A 19922-nucleotide genomic window follows, 5' to 3' on the forward strand; every position below is an offset into this window, starting at 1 on the left:
ACCAAATCATTCTATAGTTTTACTTATCAGTAGCATCGATTCCATTATGAACACTAAAGTTAAAACAGTCATTCGTAAATAGCATAAAATAGCTTGAATATGAAAGTTCTTCTTACATCTATATTGTACTTACTATGTCATAGTTTCACTCGTTCTGTGTCAGATAAGACTAGAAAGCGTACAACTTGATTATTTTACATTCGCCTTTATACTATTTATATTATTTTGAAGTTCACATTCCGAGTTTGTGCCATTATAATCCCCAACTTCGTCCTATAATGTAGAACAGATGCAAGTGATAACAACGAAAGCAATGCTCCGCCGTCCAAAGAGGAATGGAATTATAACCTCTTTTGGACAACGGAACACCACCCTAAGCTGAAAGCAGTCAAAACAGAAACAAATGTTATCACAGTTAGAATCCTAAGAATATTTTTCCAAAGGATACATCATTTCGTACTATAATTTTAAAAAATGTGCCTATGGTATACGAGGATACAAGGTCTCTAATCATCTAATGAGATTTAAACTTTTCTCTTATCTCTCTATCTATACGTATGTATTACTATTTATTTATTTATAGGGGAAAGGAAATGGGATCCGATCCGGTTTGGAAGTGCTATGAAGTTTGTAGTCGTTCATTCTACTCACTCATCGAGGGGAACGACGTTGAAACAGTTTTCTACTTTGAGCCTTACATTGAGACTTCTAAGCGTACTGCATCACTTGGAGACTCAACAGAACATATTTTGTTTGATTCCAAATTTGCGTACGAAATCTTGATTACAGAAGCTAATGTATCTGGCAATCTAGATACTACGTCTAAAGCAAGAGATTGAACATTTTGTTCCTTTTCTCCCTTCTTTCCAGCCCTTACCCACTCTGAATTTCCGTTGTTGGTACAAAAATCTCTCTAGTCGCAGATTGTTAGGATTCACTCAAGAGAATTTAATTTTCTTTTTTGTTCGCATTTTTTTGTTTATTTGAAAATATTTTTGAGATTTTTTAATACAAGGAATGTTTTCTGTCATCTCCCCTTACTAATCAATCAACTTTAGCCAAAGAAAAAAAATGTAATAAAAGTGGAAAATAATGAACTACATTATATGTACAAGATTTAATGCTTGGGTGTACGCTCCCAGTCCAATTCACGTCTACTACATATTATTATTATTATTATTATTATTATTATTATTATTATTATTATTATTAACGCACAGTGTGCGTCTTTTATATACGTAAATCTTTTTTCTGCTTCTATCCACAGTTACGTGATATCTTTCTCGTAGCAAAGTGTTTTCTACTGTAGTGTATGATGATATTATTAAAAACTAAGTTTTGAAAGTTACATATAAGTGATGATTGCAAATGACCATCATTAGAACTTAAGTGATTCCAAGCATCATCTATTTCTTTAACAATAAGTAATTGGGTACTAGTACATCAAATATCAAATATTAGTCAATAATGTGTTTTCTTCCCTAATTCAAAATTACAAGTGAACGAATTTGAATAGAAATTATTCCTCAACACATGTTTATGTAGTACAACTTCTGCAATGTTTTGATTGTAAAGAGTTCATTTTTGTTGTTTATTTGATTTTTCCCTCAAAAGTCAAGGACATGGTACAAAGTCAACCATATTCATACAAAATCATTAAACAAGTGTGTAGTTTACTTCTAAGTAATGTTCGATTCAATTTGAAACACTTAAGTCACTTCGTTGATAATTCCATTCAAAAGCAGTAAAAGAGAACTTGAAATTTAGAGCACATTCTTGAAAACTATTTTACGTACTTATTATAACACAGTTTCAACAACTGTATAATTAAATAATGTAGGAAAACTTACACATTAATTATCGACACCCATCTTTATGCAACACTCTAATTCACATTCTTAGTTTTTGCGAGAAATATATCGAAATTAGAGATTATTAGTCTAAGAGTCATATTCACTACAATTGACACTTCGAAGTTTCCTTCTAAACTGATGCATCTGCTGCTTTCTTCTGACTCAAAACTCATGTCTGTTGCACCGCACTGTTAAAACGATCCATTATCATTGTCCTATAAAACAAAACAACTGCACATGAAAACAACCGAAAACGGTGCTTCGTGGACCAAATAGGAATAGAATTATAACCTAATTTGGACAACGGAACACCACTCTAAGCTGTTTATGCTTCCTGAAACAGCCTAATAGAATAAGTTGGAACTCAAAAATTAAAATCAAACAAATATTTCAGAATAAATAAAACACAAACTACATATATATATAAACTTGCATAAGAATGTTCATATGAAACCTTAGTCAGTATCGTGCAATTATGGCAAAACATACCAACACTAATATTACAATATAACGTTTCAGTACACTATTTTTGTTACTTTGAAATGCGAGATCTGTATATAAAGTAATGAGACATTTTCGAAACACGCCCTTATTTGCAATATGTACACTGAGAAAAATCCGTTCTCCGGACTGCGGTATATTGTACAAACATACGGAATTCTCTTGCTTATTACAGAAATCAGTATGGATCACACGTTATTAATATGCTACATACGGATACACACGTTATCCATATCATGTTACATCATACCGTTGCAGGACGTCTGACATCTAACAGTTTTACGTATATCACATCATATACTTATGTTACATTCCTCAGCTGTATGTTATATACGTTCATTTGTATGTGAGATCCTGACTGTCTATATTGTTTCATACGGAAGGTACGTATAGATGAAACACTTATACAGAAAGTATTGTAAAACATGGTTTCTCAGTTATAGGACTGCTGTACGTTAAGGTCAAAAGTTACAGGAATTATGCATGTAGCCTACGTTTTTAAATACGCTCCCTAGAATTTTTTCTCAGTGTATACATGTACACTCTATTATCTTGGAAATAGTTCAGGTAAGAAGCCGTACAGCGATGTAATCGTTGCCTGTCCTAATAAAAGTACTGGAACTGCGGAAGTCAGATGACTATCAGATGGTTGGTTACAACTGTTGTGATGTTATCTGGCATCCCGTAGTAATGGGTTTTGAGATATATTTTCATAATTGGAGAAAGAAACAAGCCACAGGGGCTTAACTCAGGTAAATACGGAGGCTGAGAAAAAACAGGGACGTTTATATGTTCGTAAGATAAAAACCCTCTGTAAGAAGGAGCACGGCCATGATGTTTCATTTGGGTGATTGAAGTGACTAATATGCGAGCGACTTGTGTTTGAACTGTTCAAGAACTTGAGTGTATACATGTATGTCGACCTTTCACCTGAGACACAATTTATTTATGGATGATATCCTTACTGTCAGAAAAATTATTGTTTCTACTTATTTACGATTTTAGAAGAATCTGGGCTTTTGTCAGAAGTGAGATTTTACAGGACAAGTTTCGCACAGAATTTTCGCGCACACATCCTTTGAATTTCTTCGACAGTCCCAAATTTGTCTAGCAGTGTTAGTTTCATATTTCATATTAGTTTCATATTTCAATTTATTTAGTATAACCCTAGAAACACATCGCCAATACCGACAACCAGTGACAATTCTTGTTCTCATAAATTAAACAAGCGTTGAAATTTGCTATAGGACAGTTGAATGTTCATAATTCCAATTTGCTTGTGGCCATGATAGTAATTGAGAATCATAAATAAGATACGTAAGGTAGATTCTCTAGTGGAAGCATAAGTATTATTAGCAGCAGAAGGGTTAGGAAAATAGCAAACTACCTTCTATTATGATTTTATTCAAACTTCTAGAGAACTTATTTTTGGATGCGGAAAATCTTGGACTACCGCTAAGAAAATATGGCTTTTATGGTAATTGACTAATTTGAATGCACAATTAGTTAGTATAGTTTATACCCTCATATCTACTTTTTACTAGCTAAATACTATGTTAAAGTAGCTCTATTTACCTATAAAATGGCTGAATTATTAACATTGAAATTGAATACGACGTTGATACCTGCGTCATGAAGCGTTGAGCCAACTAGAGTGTTGTAAACTCGTGACTTTTGGTTCCAGTGTCATTATTTTATTTACAGATCTCGCATGTCTTAAAAATATTCTATTGATTCTATCCCTTTTTATATATTCTAAAATAAAATCCCAAAGTTATCGAAAAATAGCCAATCATGTGATCTAAATGCATTTTACATGGAATTAAACATCAGTTGTTTATTATATCATGTACCATATACACATATGTTATTAGTGGGCAATCTGTTGATTATTCTACTCCCGAGTAATAGTATACTACTATCAGTAACATTATGGTTGGAACACTTATCTAATGACGTTGATGATTCAATTCAGTACTTGATTTAACTCTAAAAGTTATTGATTGGTTGGTTCAGAATTTAGCGTAATGTTCAGCCTTACGGGTATCAGCTGCAATGTGGGAACTTGCAAAGATTTGAATTTATTGGTTGGGAATGAAAAGTAACAGACGAAATCTACAGCATTTTTGTAAATACTGGGACAAAGAGACTGTAAATATCTGTTATGAATTTAACTTCACCCATCCTATGTCATAATAGTAGCAATAATTGTAAAAATTATTGCAAGTACGTATGTAATTCTGCTCGAAAGTATTTAAATTATCAATTAAGATAACAAGGTTGGTATTACAATTCATCATTTCTCTTTTAGACTCGAGTACATCTACGTTATTTCCTCATCTACTAGAGATACAAATGATTACCTGTACTTAGCATACCACTTCGTTGGAGACTGTTCCCTAAATTAATCGGTCATTGTTAAAGGGGTATGTGCAATGCATTTCAAATAAAAATATTCCCTTTCAACAATAACTGATTGAATTGTTAAATGATTAAATTATAAAATAACATAATTGTGAATAACATGCAAACCTTACATGACATATGCAACGAGAATATATACCGTTTTGTTGGAGTTGTATAATAAACCATGTAACAATTTGTTGTAAATATTTTCTTTAAAATAAGTATTGCTCAATTGTTATTATGGTTTTTAAATAACTAACATGAACCATTATTAATTTATCTTTAAAGAAAATTTTAAGACGTTACACTTAACAATGCCCAAATTTTAATTATTCAATTCTTCATAAATAAAGAGATATAAACAAACGGTGTATACATTTTTTTATTCTGCTCAAAATCTTAAAGTTTGAAGTTATCTTCATAGATAAAGAAGCATATTGTAAACTAGTACCACATACAAGAATACCAGCTTTAATTGCCTATAATATCAAAGTGATTGAGCTACTTAATATATCAAAATTCGATTTGTAACTATTGATAGAATGCGACCAATATTAAACCCAATTTGTCTAGTTTATTTTGAGCAAGGTTAACCATATATAATCAGTGAAGGTCTACCCGCTACTTAAATAGCTAGAACAGTAATATATTTCAACCTTCTTGTAATCTCAGAATACAAATATTGAAGACAATTAACAACTAAATGAAAAATGTGGAGTCCATATCTATACTCTTCTATTCGATTACAATCAATATACTAAAAGTTTGGCCTCAGATTGTCTTCTTGACATCAAAGAGATTATTCAACCTTCAGAGGTCTTTATCATCACTGGCCAATAAACTTTTTGCGATAACTCCTGAACCTACGTTTCTATCTATATAACTGAAAATTTCAAATTGAAGATAGTATCTGGAAATTACAGATTATACTATTCGGAAGGCGATAAGGCCAAGAATGGTGTCGCGATAGCAACGAAAAACGAAGTAGCAAGAAGTGTAACCAAAGTGGAATGCTGCAGTGACACGTTGATGTTAATAAAACTACATGCAAAACCAGTTGATATTGTGATAATACAAGGGTATATGCCGACAACCGACCATGATGATAACGAAGTAGAAGTAATGTATGATCAGATTAGTGACATATTGAGTCAGGAAGGAGGGGTAAGGTCAACACCATTGCTACCTACCGTCTCTCTCGGGCGCTGGCTTCTGGAGAACTCCCTAAGAAAACAGCTGATAACAATTCTGGTCCAGGCTCATGTTCTCTTCAGGCGCAGATTGATGACATTGAAATACAACAAGTGATTTGACATGAGCAACGTTGGTGCTTTTGAGACTCAGGTTGGATTATACTTACTTTTGCGTATGCATACGTATACATATACGCGACTGGCAAGTCGACTGCTCGCAGGGATTCATACACACATGAATGAAGACGATAGTATTTCCTTAGATGGATTCTTATTTATTAAATAGGCATATATGTGGATACGGAGTGAAATGAGAAATATTAACAACACACAAAATTTTCACTATGCAGAGCTTAAACGCTCAAACAGAAGAAATTGCACTCATGCAATTGAATAAACAAAATAATGAAAAATAACACACTTAATATTGCATAGTAGTCGTAGATATGCACACATTATATAAAAACACTAGAAACATAGCCCTTCTATTCTATATTACTTGCACTATATACTTATTATTCACACTATGAGACTTTCACTGCGTAATTACGCCGAGGGGGATAGGAAGATAGAGGAAACACTAATCCATGATAAGATTTCTTGACTCCGAAGAAATGCTGTACTCCCAAAGACGGTTGTTCACTTTTTCATCTAACACCAAAATAAGACTCCTATCATATACTTAATTATCCATCGTACTCCACTTATGTTAACATAGCGACAAAACTTTTCGTTTCTTCTTCCTCTGACGGCTTAGGCTCATTCCTCGCTTCTACCAACGTTTGGGAACCTCCAGTTCACCATACTTAGGGTTGGTAGTGCGTGGTACAAAATAATAAAGAAGTGTCAAAGTTTTCTGCATTCTTAAACAACACAAATATGACGCCGGTATAATGGAGAGCACTGACAACACATGTTTCGGTCCCGTGGAAATAAAACTTGGAAGCGATAGTCAAAAAATTGTTGCAGTCTGAACTGGTAGATTCCTCCTATGACTGTTGGATTTTTTTACACTACTATTATACATAAAACAGTTCAGTGGAAAGGAGCGAACGATGGTAATTGTGTGAATGAGTCATTTCATCTACGACTCCTACAAGCCATGAACACTGTTCTCACGGTAGGAAGGATGACGCAATATGAGTGCATGAGAACACAACAGACGTCGAGAATTCGTTCACACACAATATCAACTTCAGGTCCAAAAGTATTTCCCACCTTAATAAATGTCGTTATGAAGAAGGTACATGGGAAATAGTCATAGTGGCGAAAACCATAAGTTGGTAACTATTTTTAGGGAAAGAAAAAATGAGTTTGCTGCTACGAAGTACTTTGTCCAGACGATAAGCGTTGTATTGGAAAACAACAAGTCCTTTGTTCTACTGTGAGAAATGATAAAAGCAACTAAGAACACCTGCAGAAAGAGTTGAATTTCTCACCAGCAAGAAAAATAGCTTTTCTTTTCTACGAGTAAAATAATGATTTCGTTGTATGAATAAAAGTTAAAAAGAAAATACACTGTTCGTCCAAAAACGTAATTTTGTGGCCAGGATGACGGTTACACCATAGTAATAGGAGACTTCAACAACGTAATAGAAGGAACTGCGAATATGGTAGTGGGACCATTTGGACTAGGTACAAGAAACGAAAAATTTCAAATCCTTATCGATTTCTGGAAACTGCATGATCTGGTTGTGTTGAACACGTGGTTTAAGAAAAGAAAAAACAAGATGTACACGTGGAAAAGTGCAGGAGATAAGAAACGCTACCAAATTGATTGCATTCTTGTGAAGCAACGTTTCAGGAATAGTGTACTAGACGTGAAGACAGTGCCAGGAGCGGACATTGATTCGGATCACAATCTCCTGGTGGCGGAAGTGCAAACCTGGTTAAAGTCGGTCAAGAAAAATGGGAGGGGAAATCGGAAATGGAACTTGCAGCGACTAAGAAATATTGATGGTGATGTGAAAGAAGAGACTGAAGAAAAATTCTGTGCAATGGGCGATATGGTTAACAATATAGAGACTAGTTGGGGAAACGTTAAACAGATTCTACTTGACATACTCCACAATAACACTGGCAGAACAGAAAGGACACCAAGAAAACCATGGATAACTGAAGCAATGCTTAAGAAGATGGAAGAACGCAGGACAAAAAAACAAACAAAAAACACGAACATCAATAAATACAGAAGGCTGAATGATGAATTGAGAAGAGAAACGAACAAAGCCAAAGAAAAGTACATGGAGCAAATATGTGAATAAATAATGGAAGCTCAACGACGCTGCAGATATGATCTGATGTACCAAAACGCACAAGAATCAGGACGGAAAGCTAACAAAATATACGAACGTTCGGCATCGAAGATCAAGGCAATGTAAACACTGACCATCAAAGAATCATTAGAATTTGGGGGGAATACATAAAAGATCTGCATGATCAGAAGAACCGCCCCAAAGGTATTGCGATCGAAGCAAAGGAAGAGGTGGATGATGATGAGAAACGATTCATTATATTGAAAAGTGCAGTAGTACAAGCAATCAAAGACATGCGAAGGAGAAAGACCACTGCAGACGACGACATACTAGTAGATTTGCTCAAGGGATTAGTAGACAACGCAATGAAAGTACTGACTTCACTTACTAACAATATCTACCTGAGTGGAGAATGGCCAAAGGATTTTTTTATGTTACAATGATTGTATTGCACAAGAAAAAGTAAGAAAAGAAGTGCAACGATCACAGAACCATTAGCCTGATTTTCCACACTGGAAAGATCATCGCATGCATACTGAACAGGCGGCTGGAAAGTAAGATAGATGAGAGGTTAGAAGAAGATCAATTTGGATTCCGGAAAGGAAAAGACACAAGAGATGCTATTGGATTCATAAGAATTATATTAGAAATAATTCTTGATGAAAAGGAAGTGTTGTGTTTGTGCTTCACACTGGCGAAAAGCTTTCGACGGAGTCAATTGGATGAAACTTCTGAAAATACTTAAAGGGATCGGAGTCAATTGGAGAGATCGACAACGTATTCAAAACCTGTACATAGGACAACAAGTGTAGTTGCGCTTGAATGAAGGAGAAACCAATAGTGTGGAGTTTGGAAGAGGAGTCAGACAAGGATGTAGTTTGTCGCCCCATTTATCCAACATTTGCAGTGAATGTTTAATGAAGGAAGCATTAATGGGAATTGGGGATTGAAGATTGGAAGGCAGATCCTTAACAAGAGCAGGTATGCAGATGATAGCTAGCGGTTATAATAGCTAAAACCGAAGGAGGAGCACAGAAGATGATTGACAAAATAGTTGACACTGGAAAACTGTATGAAATGGAAATTAACATCTAAAAGTCGAAAGTCATGAGAATATCCCGTGGAAAGCCATCCTTACGGATCAGAGTAGAACAAAGAGAATTTGAAGAGGTCGATAATTTCAAGTATCTGGGAAGTATTTTGACGAGAGACGCTTACTGCACCAAAGAGATCAGGTCAAGAATTGCCATAGCTAAAGAAGCATTGAACAAGAAATGACCACTCTTAACCAGCAGGCTCAATATTGGACATAAGATGTTGGTCAAGTGATATATATGGAGCATTGGACTGTATGGTTCAGAGAATTGGACATTACGGAAGAAGGAGAAGAAATATTTAGAGAGCTTCGAAATGTGATGTTGGAGGAAGATGGAGAAGATAAAATGGACAGAGAAAGCAACAAATGAAGGATTGGAGAGAAGACACTTTTAGTCGCCATCCTTCGTAGAAAGGCCAATTGAATTGGACACATCTTGCGAAGAAATTGTCTTCTTCACACTGCCATAGAAGGAAAGGTAGTAGGGAAGCGAGGAATAGAAAGGAGAACACAGCTGATCGATGATTTGAAAGCTAGGAGAAAATATTGTAAGTTAAAAGAGGAAGCTGAAGATCAAGAAAAGTGAAAGAAACATTTCCAGGCCCAAATAATCTAAAATTGAAAAAAATCCTCATTAGGCCCAGCACCTACCGAAAAGCAGAATACTTAATAATAATAATAATAATAATAATAATAATAATAATAATAATAATAATAATAATAATAATAATAATAATAATAATAATAGTAATAATAATAATAATCACTGAAAATTTCAAATTTATTAGAGAAATATCAATAATTCGGTTCACACATTTCACAATATTTATAAACAGCGATTTTGATAGACGAATTAAAACTCTCACTCATCAAAGATTTTTATAATACAGTTTTAAGTGTTACATTGTACTTCAAAAGAAGGAATATTTATTCAATTCTATTCTCAGAGAATTTTTCTCTCTTTCATTACTTTTCCCGTTTTCTCAATCAAGAGACCTAAAAGAGAGATACTGAAAGGAAAGTCATTATTATAAATTGAATTGTAATAATTTGTCATGCCATCAGCATTTTGAGAATTAAGTTTAAATATGTCTTTACTTAAATCTAAAGGTGGTACCAGTAGTTCTGTTTGCTCTACTTTAATATTTGAAATTATGGTTGAGATTTTTCTACTACATATGGTGTCCTATGGTGTGCAACCAAATCAAGAGCCATAACATGAAGATGAAAAATTAAGACTTTATCGACGCAGTTCAAATTAAAGGAGGGGTGGCGAAAAGGGCCAAAATCGGCTTCCGCGGGAGGTCGTTTTTAAAGTAGCGGTACGGACTGAATTTGACCTATATGAGCGATCTATAAGATATAAAACGTCAAAAATTAATAAGCATTTTCATACAGTGCAGAGTGGTTTATAGGAAAATATTTGTGGAAGGAGGCTTTTTGCAAGAAAATCCTTGAAAAGGGGTTGTTTTTCGACATTTACTAAGTTATTACGTGTATAGCGCAACGTAGTACGAAAATGATTTTTAAGTATGTTGTGTAGGAGTGGATAAGTGTTAACATTTGTAAAAATGGCCACAGTACTCCACAGCGCTCATAGTGAAAATGAAACCCATCCCCTTCCCCCCTCAACCACTACAGCACACTGAGAACACAGCTGACAAGGCCACTCTGTATCGTAACTACTCAGTAACAGCTTTGCTTCCAGGTCGTGCTGTTGTATGTCCAGTGAAGGTCGGATGGGAATGTTTCGTGTTGTTTAGTGTAAAGAACAGCTGTTCGAAGATGCATAAACAGTACAATTGTGATTGTTGTGGATCTCGAAAGGCATTACGTGCTTTAAAAGTAGTACGCAACTTGGAAATATTAGAGTATTTGAAAACGAAAAACAAACATTTGGTGGTTAATACGAGAGTTTGTGGCAAGTGTTACACTGAGGGATACAAGAACAAACGACGAAGCAGATTACGTTCGCGTTCGGAGGACCGCTCCTTGCAAACTCCGTCCGCATCGACATCTGCCGCAGCACAAGAGATGCCTACTGCCGCATCGCAGGAAATACTTACGTCTCGTCCTGAGTCACCAAAAACATTTGCCTTGATTTGGGTCAGACTGCTAATACGCATAAAAGATGCATCATTTGCAACAGTGAGAAAAACCTTAAAATGATACCTCCAAGAGCTCGGTGCAAGCTCTTTGTTGAAAATGGTGTTATTATTCCTAAAGGAGTGCGGTGTTGCTCACGGCATTTAGTTGGTGATTTTCTCAGAAGTAATGAAGTGATAGCGAAAATGTGTGATCAGACCAATTTCAACAAAACCGAAATAAAAGATCTGATTGAAGGACTGCGTAACATTGCATCTAAGAAGGGATTAGACTTGACACTCCTGATGTTTTGAATAATGACGACTATTGGAGACTAACCGGGACCACAATTGAGCAGTTCAATGTTCTTCTTGAAAGCATAAGTAGTCACGTGAAACACACTTTCAACAGAAGTGCCCGAACTAGTTTAGCGGTATTTTTAACCAAACTTCGCTGTGGTTTGTCCTATAATATCCTATCTACAATTTTTGCCTTACCAAAAGATGTCATAAAACGATGTGTTCACACTGTTCGTAAGGCTCGCATGTCTGAATTCGTTCCGAAACATCTCGGTTTCAATCATAATACTAGAGATGATTTTATTCAGAAACACACTAGAGCATTTGCGAAGTCCATCTTCACACAAGGAGAGGATAAAGCTGTAATAGTTGTGGATGGAACTTACATTTATATAGAGAAGAGCTCGAACTACCAGTTTCAGAGGAGGACATATTCAATCCATAAAGGTAGACCCCTGGTTAAATCCATGTTGATTGTCAACACCGGAGGGTACATTTTGGATGTCTTAGGTCCATATTTTGCAGATGCGAAGAACAACGATGCCTCTGTTATGGCAGTGCATATGCGACAACAAGCAGAGGGTTGAAGACGTTGGCTTAATGAGGATGATGTTATCATCCTAGATAGAGGATTCAGAGACAGTGTGAATCTTTTGGAAGACTTGAATTTAATAGTAAAGATGCCACATTTCCTACAGAAACAAAGTCAACATACTACACAAGAGGCTAATGAGTCGAGATTAGTTACATCAGAAAGATAGGTAGTAGAAGCCTCAAATGGTTTACTAAAAACTTTGAAGCACTAGCCCACGTCATGCCCATCTCAAGTGCCATACCTAGGAGACTATGTCAAAATTGTAAGTAGCATCTGCAATGCATTTAGGCTGCCTCGAATAATGGAAGATGATGAAAGTGCAAAAATAATTGGAGAAAGATATTAGCATTGCAATTCCATCCCAATGAGTTGCAACACCGCATGACTGCAGAAAAGTGGTTAAGAAAAAGGGTTATTTTTCAAGAAATGACTGCTGACACTTTGACCGACTTCCCTCGTTTAACACTTGAAGAACTTAAACAACTGACCTTGGGCATATATCAGCTGAAACAGGCGACCTCTTATACAGCTGAACATACAGATGAACTAGGCCTTTACAAGTTGTTCTCACACAGAGGATGTTCAGATTTAATAAGAGTTTTAATTCAGAGCCGACACACATCGTTCATGATACACACTCTATGGATACAGTACAATATAGCTACAGTTGGATATAGGTATTGCCAGTGTAAAGTTGGAGCACGTGTTGTTGGATGCTGTGCTCACATTGCTTCTGTGTTGTGGTTTCTTGGTTACTATCGACGTCTTCATCACCAACAAGAAAGATACTCCGCACATTATCAGGATTTTATACAAGATGCTGCAGTTGGCTGGTCTGATGACGAGGATGCTGATGATGACAAAGCAGGAGACTCAGATTGACAGGAAAGTAAAAATAGAACTGTGTGTCTCTCTACACGTTGTGTTACGGCACTGAGTGGTCTGTGAAGAACAAACTAATAAAATGACTATTGTGGTATTGTCATTTTGTAGTAGGCCTATATCACGAAGTTCTAATAGAGGATACCACAAATAGTGTTTTGACAACATAAAAAAGGAAACGTTTTGTCTTTTTAATATTCATTTTCTTTCGTTTTCATCAGTAATGCCAGTTTCTTGTCCATGTTACTTACAATATAATACGATTGTGCATTTTTTGTTAACAAATGGTGCTGTGTAAAACCTTAATTGCAAAATATATTTGGTTAACATTCTGTTTTTCATACATATCTGCTCTAGTACTATCATTATAGCATAACTGAATTGAAAAATCAAGGGGGCCGATTTTGGCCCTTTTCGCCACCCCTCCTTTAATCTACAATATCAAGCCAAAGTGTATCCTCCAAGAGTGAGAAGGATCCATTACTGGATGTGTATTAGCATTTAACACACTTTCTTATTTCTTCTTTGTTGTGTTAACCAATGTCAAAATTATCGTTCAAACGCTTTACTATCCAATTTCTTTAGTTTATTCTAAAGATTTTAAGAGCTCCTTAGTGGCTAAGTCGTTAGGAGAAGGCGCGGGAGATCCGGGTTCCCTTTCAGACGGGAGCTCATGTGCTTCGGATTCCACGTTAATCGGAGGTCAACGTCTCATATAGCCTCGCTACTGAAAAAGGACGTTAAACTCAAAAACAACTTAACTCTAAAGATTTTACTATTAATTTATACGTTGTCTATCTCTTTATAATTTACCATTTTTTTGTAAATGCAATTAGTTATTCTACCTGCTAGAGAACAGATAATCATATTAATGACACTGATGGTTATACTCTGGACATACTTCATACGTTATCAGAAAAACCGAATCTCCATACCAAAATTATAACATTTTTGCTTCCATTAGCTTGTATCAGTTAATTATGTTCTTTTGTTAAATATAAGTTATATTAATAACTTTACAAAGATAAATAATTTCTCAAGGATCGATTCACTGCTTAGCATGAAAATCCTCCCACGAGGGTGAAAGGGTGTACCGGAAAGATTTCGAGACGCTGATTACGAATATCTCATCGAGAAAGTTCCAGCAAGTAAGATTTCTTTCTCTTGGCGGGGTGCTCTTTCCATAATTGACAGAAAAATCGTATTTTTCGTATTTAATATGTGTTTTCCGTGTTTGGAGTGTACAATTCTGAATTTTTATCTTAATCCAAGAACTGTTGCTAGGCTATATTCCAGGAACATTCTTTTCTCTAGCTCACGACCCCCCGAAAACGTACCCCCTTCTTTGGGTTGCAAAGATTTATTGTCGTTCCACACTGCATACACTAAAACCTAGGCATTATTGACGGAGAAAGGTTCCGTAATCAACTTGCGATCATTCGTCGGCTCCCTTTTGTCGAGACGACAGACAGATTGTTGAAAAAGGGCGCCCAGACATACACCAAGTTGTCGCGTGAAACAAATATTTCTGTTTCGAGTTTATCTTCGTGTTAGAAGGTAGTGTTACGCTGTGTCTGTGTATACCGTAGGTGAAAAATATTTCTGCGTAAAAAATTGACGTTTGTGTTAAACGATCATGTCGAGAACTTGCAACAATTCGACAGATTCATTCTGCTACATATGTGGGGAAGTGATTTTCAAGAGACAAGGTAGGCCATTGTCACCGTTCCTGAGGACAGCCAACCATCTGTACTTCGGGTGTAAAATCGGCAACCAGGATCGCGTTTGGGCTCCGAAACAAAGTTGTACTTCGTGTGAGCGTAGTCTTACAGGATGGTTGAAAGGTACACATAAATCTATGCCGTTCGCCGTACCTATGGTTTGGCGCGAGGCCAGTGATCATGTTTCAGACTGTTATTTCTGCCTGACTAATATAAAAGGTTTCTCAAAAATCATGAAGCATAAAATACAGTATCCTAACTTGGATTCCGCCAGGAAACCTGTGAAATATGATGTTTGTCTGCCTACCCGTACCACCAGACTCATACACCCTGTGCAGTATTTCATCCGATGAAGAACCTGCTGCTTGTGAGGATGTTGCACAATCTTCGAGTACACAGTCAGATCCCAATTACGCTCCAGTGCCTGAAACTAATGAACCACACGTAATAAATCAGGAAGAGCTGAATGATCTGATCAGAGACTTAAACCTTCCCAAGTCTAAGGCCCTGTTGCTTGCATTACGACTTCAACAATCGAATCTACTAAACCAAGATGTGAATATATCGATGTATAGGAAAAGAGAGATGAGCCTAGTTCCTAATTTTACAAAGGATGGTGATTTGGTGTATTGCAGTGACATTCCATCACTTATGTGACAACTGAAGTTGAACTACAACACTGAAGATTGGAGGCTATTCGTAGATTCCTTTAGGATAAGTCTCAAGGCAGTGTTACTACACAATGGCAATGAAAAGCCAGCATTCCCTATTGCCTCATGCTGTACATATGAAAGAAACATACGAGAACTTGCGAAACCTATTGCAGAAAATAAAGTACGAACAGTTCCAGTGCTCTCTATGCGCTGACCTTAAGGTTATCGCCATCCTCACCGGTTTACAAGTAGGTTACACAAAGCACTGCTTCTTCTTGTGTCATTGGGATAGTCGAGCCAAAGATCAGTACACCATCACAAAATGGCCTCCAAGGAAACAACTGGCCCCAGGGGAGATGAACGTGGCTAATGAACGTCTTGTGGATCCGGAGAAAATATTCTTACCACCCCTTCATATCAAATTAGGGCTAAGGTTTTCGTCAAGGCCCTGAACCGGGATGGTGAAGCATTTAATCATCTCAGAAAACTATTCCCAAGACTCAGCGGGGCCAAGGTGAAAGAATGTGTTTTTACGGGGCCTCAAATCAGAGACGTTTTTAAGGATACTACATTTTCTTCTAAGTTAGTGGAAATTGAGGCTTGGGATGCCTTTCGAGAAGTGTGCAGTAACTTTCCAGGGAATCATAAGTCACCTGATTACAAAGACATTGTGGGCAGGTTAATTACTTTATTTCGTAACTTGGGATCAATATGTCCCTAAAGTTACACTTCCTGCATTGCCACCTGGACTTCTTCCCTCAAATGTTCAGCTTGGGGGAGGCCTCTGACGAACAGGGGGAAAGGTTTCACCAGCAAATAGCTACCATAGAGAGGCGCTACAGTGGTAAATGGAGGGTGAATATGTTGGCAGACTTCTGTTGGAATGTGACACGCGAGACACCCTGTAGTAATTACAAGAGGAGTAGAAAAACCAAGTGACACGTAAGTGTTAAACTTTAACTTTTTATGTAATTTTATCTGCATAATTTATATTGATATTTAAATTATATCGTTCAAATTATTATGGGTGGAGAATACCATCTTTGGGCGGATATTGAAACAACCCCCTCATTCCTGAAAACTGGTACGTCCTGGAAAAAACGGGTTACGGATTCGAACTCAGGAGCTCGAAACCTATAGGAATCACCTATTTTCGTTCGTGGGAGCGAAAAAAGTTTCATTTTGCCGACCACGTTTGGTATATTACAGACACAAAAATATACAGCAGTTGTGACGTCAGTTTCCCGATATATCAATCAATGTGTTTCACTCACCTCCGCTTTAGAGGCGAGGAAAACATCAGACAATATTTTGTCATTACATTTGAATTACTGTACTAGGAATCCAATTACCTAAGAACAGTGATATTTATATTTCAAACACAGATAATATCTTGTATGAGAATCTTCGCAATGGAGTAGTTACAAGTGAAGAAATGTTAAAATACATATTGTACAAGTGAATCCCTATTTTTGAACATTGCTATTATTAATTATGTACAGTATGTTGTTAGTACATGCATGTATTTAGTTCTAAAGGACCTAATGCAAAATGTAAAATCTTTAGATATTAACCAAACCAGAATATAAGTTATGATAGTTTGTGCTGCAAAAAGTATAAGAAGATTATTCAACGGTTCTACTACATTAATTATTAACCTGCAAAAATAATGGATAAGCTCTAGTGTAGATTAGTTTTTGAAATTGCAAGGGTAAAAGAATCGATAATTAGTTCGTTTAGATCTAAATTAATTCATATCATGTTCTTGTCTGCAATTAAACCGATGTCTGTTAAAAAGACGTATTTAACATTTTTTAACGATTTTCACTGTTTTTTAAAAAAATAGTATTTTAGAGGTAGATGCAACGATTTGTGTTAAAAGGAAGTATAATCCTTAGAACGTGTTGAAAATGTAAGTCATTGAATTATTACAATATAATATATTATTATAATATTATACTATGATATATTATATTAATGTGCTCTGCTGGTCGGTCTATCTCTTTACTGAAATTTGGATACACGCTCAGGAATTTGGGGAATAAAATTTAAAGAAAACTCGCTTAGGTTAAAAATACAAATCCTACCATTAAAATAATATTTTCCTATGGAATGCTACTTCGTTGCATTCCCAATTATGTCTCGTCGCACATCATAAATAAAATCCACCTAAACTTATAATTGCCTGCTTTGATGTTACACCAGGTGAAGATCTGTTTCAATTTTGTAGCCACAGTTTTAGATCCAGTAAAAGATTCCGTGAGAAAATGTCACCTTTTATTCTGGCACAATATTAAGGTTTCCAGGATTTTTATTTAGCACGTAGGTGGCCAAGATATGTTCCATCATTAACCTCAATATTTCCTGATATGGATTCAAAGTACTTCACAAGTCGGAGTAAGGCAAACAGTGATGGCAAGTGTTAATTCAGAACTTATCCTGACAGAAAGTATTTTTTTAATACGCCAAAAAATAAATTAATTTTTGGGAGAAAAATATTTGCTTTCAAATTATTATTATTACTAATTACTATTATAAGTATTTTTGACTTTCATTAATATACTACCATTGTAACAGTGTCTAAAATTTTAGATGTATTTCAGAAAACCCCTGCTTTCACATTTTATGTCACCATGTTTTCTGTTAAAGGGCGTATGCGTCCACAATTTAATATTTTTGTACATTAAACCATAATTTACAGTTACGTACTATATAGCTAATAAACAATCAGTATCCATGTACATTTACACATATTTTTCTTTTTTTTTTTTTTTCATCAACCGAACCGACTCATGAAAAAACAGTTTTCTGTCATTTCCCAAAAATTATGTTTACTGCATATACGCTCTTTTAACAAAAATCGATTCAGTTATAGTAATGAGAAACTTTATTTCAAATTATAGCATAATATATCTGATGGAATATATAATTTTTTAAGTATGAAGGTGACCGAAATGACCAATCTGTAATAGATGGTATAAAGAAAAATAAGGAAGCACTGTCCAAATCTACGGAAAATAATTGTAGATAACTTAATGGGAAAATGCTCCTCCATAGACAAATGAAAAGAACTGCTTAAGTTTTGAAGGAGCACTCAAATGACGCCATCGTAGAGCATTCAAACTTAAAAGTTTACCAAACGTTAATCGAAATAAAACCTCATGCACAAAAGATGCCATATCTAGCAATGTATTACTACAGAGGGCTGCAACAATTAATCTAATGCAAAAAGAAAATATCTTTCTATGGAAAAAAATCGATAAAAACTCAATTCTTCAGTCTCGTACTTCAAGATACAACGTATTTCAAGAATATATTTACTCTACAACATATTACGAAAATATCAGATGAATTATGTGGGTAATTATTATTTCTTAGAAACATATTAAGTTACTAAAAAAATAAATCAAATGTGCGAAACTAATACAGCATTACAGCTGTTGCAAAATTTTCTATGATAGTCCAATAATAACAAGTGAGATAAATGATGTCCTGGTAATCGTATTTCACGTCTAAAATAGTTGTAAGTTTAGTGTCATAATATACTAAGGTTACAAAACCATACATAAATGTTTGCATCTGATCATTATGAACATGTAGAATAAAACATAAAATTCATTAATAATACTGTCATTAATCTACGGCAAGGAAATATAAAGTAGTATTCAAATTATACAAGACAACTAATACAACACACCAGGTCTTATTGCACATTTGCGAAGAAAATATGTGTTCGAATCTTCTAACTCATACCGTAATCCTCTTATTTTTTGCGAAAGTAAAGTTACATTACATTTCTCTCTATGTCTTTTCTCGGTATCTTTTCTCAGAACTGAGTTGGTTTATGCCCGGATTTTGATACAACTGTTAATATATATATATATATATATATATATATATATATATATATATATATATATATATATATATATATATATATATATATATATATATATATATATATATATATATAGTGGAAATGTGTAAAGGCATAGATCACTTGGTTTTGTACACGCTTGTAAATTTTAAACTAATAGATAACAAAACGCTGAAATGTTCTGGTCTACAAATGTTGCAAAAAAATGTATCTTTTGATATACTCTACAGTACCAACATATTAGATCCGATATCAAGTTATATTTTTGGGTCAAAAGATCCAATGTATTTCAAGCAAAAATTTGCTTCTTTGCCTTATATCTGGAGAACTAAATATGGTGTATCGAAACAAAAACTTTCACTTAACTCAGTATGATGTGCTTATTCTATTTACAAAAATACGAAAACTCGATTTAGGGGCCGTTCAAAAATTTTTTTGGCCCTGATCCGAAAGTTCGATATATTTCATTCAATGGAAACTTTTCTTGTACGTCTTATATCTGAAGA

This window comes from Thermobia domestica, chromosome 16 (genome assembly GCF_964235325.1).
Source record: "Thermobia domestica chromosome 16, izTheDome1.hap1.1, whole genome shotgun sequence".
Classification (NCBI taxonomy): Eukaryota; Metazoa; Arthropoda; class Insecta; order Zygentoma; family Lepismatidae; genus Thermobia; species Thermobia domestica.